This window comes from Engystomops pustulosus, unplaced genomic scaffold (assembly GCF_040894005.1).
Source record: "Engystomops pustulosus unplaced genomic scaffold, aEngPut4.maternal MAT_SCAFFOLD_184, whole genome shotgun sequence".
NCBI lineage: Eukaryota > Metazoa > Chordata > Amphibia > Anura > Leptodactylidae > Engystomops > Engystomops pustulosus.
Genome location: NW_027285064.1, coordinates 112,501 through 116,354, shown reverse-complemented (window position 1 = coordinate 116,354; position 3,854 = coordinate 112,501).

The window sequence follows — 3,854 nt, the reverse complement described above, 5'->3', positions numbered from 1 at the left end:
GCCACGCTCTCTCTCCATCCCACCAGAACAAGCGAAAAATTTTCAAAGTGTGGGAGAACCGGCGACCCGACCGGTGGCACTCTGCCTCTCGCTGCCGCCCTCCTGGAAGCGTCCTCGGTCACTCGGTGTCCGCCAGATTTCAGAGCTCCGGAATGGTGAAAAAGAACCGGAGAGGGGGCGACTCCGGCTTCTCTCTGCCGGGCGAGGACCACCGCAGGCGGCAAGGGACGTCTGACAGGAGACGGCGCTGCGGGCAGGCTTTAAAAGTGCATGGGGTTTTGGCCTCGGCGAAAGTCGAAAAAATTTTGCGGTCGGAGCCGTCTGCCCCGGCCGGGGAAGGCTCACCGCCGGCGGCTGCCAACCCCTGGCTTGCCCGCTGGATGGCCTTTCGGAGGCTGCTGAAAAAGAACTGTCAGGCGGGCACCTCTCGGAAGAACCGCAGACCAAAACGACCGGTAAAAATTTTGGGCGATCCGACCCTCAGTGCACCTTCGGCGGCAGAGAAAAGCATCAAAAATACCGGTCAAAGAAGCGAGGTTTTGGTCGACTCTGCCAGGTTTTTGCACAAAGTGTTGGCATCGTGCGGCGTCGCGCTTTGCCGTACCGTATCCCCAATGGAGCGGCGCCCGGCGGGGTAGGCTAGCCATGTGAGGTCGAGGGCGGGAGGACGGGACGTAAGCCAGGCCGTTCTCCACAAGAAATTCCGGACGCGGAGACCCCTTCTCCGCCCTACGGTCCCCAATGGGGTGGCGCCCGGCGGGTGAGGCTAGCCATGGGAGGACGGGACGTAAGCCAGGCCGTTCTCCACAAGAAATTCCGTACGCGGAGACCCCTTCTCCGCCCTACGGTCCCCAATGGGGTGGCGCCCGGCGGGTGAGGCTAGCCATGTGAGGTCGAGGGCGGGAGGACGGGACGTAAGCCAGGCCGTTCTCCACAAGTAAATTCCGGACGCGGAGACCCCTTCTCCGCCCTACGGTCCCCAATGGGGTGGCGCCCGGCGGGTGAGGCTAGCCGTGTGAGGTCGAGGGCGGGAGGACGGGACGTAAGCCAGGCCGTTCTCCACAAGTAAATTCCGGACGCGGAGACCCCTTCTCCGCCCTACGGTCCCCAATGGGGTGGCGCCCGGCGGGTGAGGCTAGCCATGTGAGGTCGAGGGCGGGAGGACGGGACGTAAGCCAGGCCGTTCTCCACAAGTAAATTCCGGACGCGGAGACCCCTTCTCCGCCCTACGGTCCCCAATGGGGTGGCGCCCGGCGGGTGAGGCTAGCCATGTGAGGTCGAGGGCGGGAGGACGGGACGTAAGCCAGGCCGTTCTCCACAAGTAAATTCCGGACGCGGAGACCCCTTCTCCGCCCTACGGTCCCCAATGGGGTGGCTCCCGGCGGGTGAGGCTAGCCATGTGAGGTCGAGGGCGGGAGGACGGGACGCAAGCCAGGCCGTTCTCCACAAACTCCCAGCGGTAGAGTCTCGGCTCTCCGCTCTTTTGATCGATCTGACACAGCGCGATCCGGCGGGGCAGGGCACTTTGCTCGGTCAGGGGTATTGGCCCCGGCCGGTTTATGGTAAAGCGTTCCTTAGCCTCAGTCTTGGTCGCGCATCAATCCCCCGCTCCCCGTGAGCGGCTGTCGTCCTCTGCCTAAGGTTGTGTAGCGCGGTGCCAGTGTGGTCCTCGCACGGCCCCGCTCCTGCCACAGCGGTAGGACTCTCTGCTTCGGCTGAGGTTTGCTACGAAGCGTATGGAACGGGCGTACTCCACCGTACCGTGGGTGGGGGGCGGCGGCGTTGGCGGCGGCAGCGTCCAGCGCGGAGCTCCGGCTCCCGCGGCAGCGCCTCGCCTAGTGTCCCTCGGGCAAGTCCAATCGCCCCCCGCCCGGTCGGAGAGCGCAGACACACCTCTGTGTCCACGGTTTATTTCCGCAGCACGAAAAGGGACGGCTCCCGCCTGCTCCTCGCGGCGGCGACGAGGCTTAGACCCACCGTGGCGTATCCGCGGTAGGTATGCTCGTCGGTCGGAGGAGCGGTTGCGGTCGAGTGGTCCCCAGTGTACCCTGTTAGCGCTGCCCGCCTACGCCTGAAGAGCTGCGGACCGAGAAAAAGGTTCGCTCCGCTGCTGACGGCGAAGCGCGCGGCACGCCGCGGAAGAGGAGAGGGAGCGGTCGCCCCCGGGGCGGCTCCCCTCCGAGTCCGGCAGAAGCAGAGATTGTAGCGGAGGGGGGGGTTTCTAAATTCCCCGGGCGTGTTATCCCCAGCGGTAGCCTTTGAACTCTTCAACCGCAAGCACGATCGCACGTTCACAGCACCCGTCACTAGGAGCCGGGCCAGAGGCGGGCGGCAGACGAAACCGACATGAGCGCTTAAGGGTATTGCACCCCCGGCGCCCAGACCCTGGAAATTGAGTCTGCCCCCAAAGCCCACCCGCGTCCTCCTTGGCGCTCCCGGAGTACATGGTCGTAGATGGGCCATCGGTCGCTAATGCCAAACTGCGTCCCAGGGGTGCGTCCCCTCTGACCAACGGCAGACCCATCCCTCTCGCCAATCCGCGGATCCCCGCCAGGTCCCGAACAGGGCTCGTCCTTTAGCGTTTCAAATGCGCCCTCCCCGCCATACGAGGGGTTGAGGACCGTAGCCTTCCCTTACGAGAGGCACCAGGGGTGCGCCTGCTCGAGGGCCCGGCCGTGGGCGTAACGCTTGGGCCGCCCGGGGGAGTCGGTAGACCATGGGAGACCAACACTCGCACACGAACGTTGCCCGTGCTTTTGTGGAAGAGAGCTTCTTGCGAGGTTGTCGCTGCGGTGGCGCCCGGACAAACCCTATCCCTAAAACTTCTGGGGAATTGGCGTCTAAGCCTGCACCCTGCTCGGTATCCCTGCACCCACGAAGGGGGCCGTGGAAGGCTTGGGGTCGCGCCGGCGAAACCGACCGGATGCCCGGGGTACTGAACCCCCGGGGTCCCACCCTGGAAATTGAGCCGTCCGACCCCGCCACGTCTTCCTAGTGCTCTCCTTGGCTCCCCCGCCTGTGGGCATCGTTAGGGGCTGCGGTCATCAGCGCCGGCTAAGCTTCGGCAACACGGCCGACCCACCCCTTCGGCGCCTGGGGGTGCCTGGTCCCAGTCCGGGCCGTTCCGTAGGGGCGGCTATCCCTTACATGAGGGACTCGGTGCGTCCGCTCGGGCTGCGGGGCTCCGGCTCCGACAGCCGGGGAGCTGGTTTTGACCGCGGGCCTCCACGGGAACCGGCAGGGACCGGACTAGGCGTCAAGCCGAAAATAACCCCGGCACCCTCTGCTTCCAAAGCGAGGGGACCTTTGGCCGAGCGGGGGCACCGGAAGCCGAACCGACCCCAACCCCTCTTCCTACCCCAGGGCTGGGCTGACCAATCCCCTGATCGGGTCTAAAATGGAAGAAGGGGATTCGAGGGAAGGGGCTGGCGGAAGGCAGTTGCCCGACGGAGTAGGCGAAGGCCAGGCCGTTTCCGAGTCCCGAGCAGAGGAGGGCGAACTCGGCTCTTCATCGACCGACGGCGAGGCGAGGGCGGTGGCTGCCGCGGGGAAGACTCCATTGCTCGTCAGCGCGCTAGGAGCGGGGCCGACTGGCTGCTCGGGGTATGGCATCCCCGGGGGCCCACCCTGGAAATCTTCGCTCCTCAGCCGCTGCAGGTTATAAGGTCCCGCCGCGCGTAAGCGCTCAACTCTCCGACCCACGGATGTCGAGCCCATGGTGAGCCGGCCGTTTCGTACGGGGAAAAGGGGTCCTCTGGCCCCACATCGATCGAGGGGGTTTAGATCCGCGGAGGCACGCACCGCGAGGCGAATCGCTGCTTTTCCCCAAGAGGTTAACCTTCAAACCACCGAGT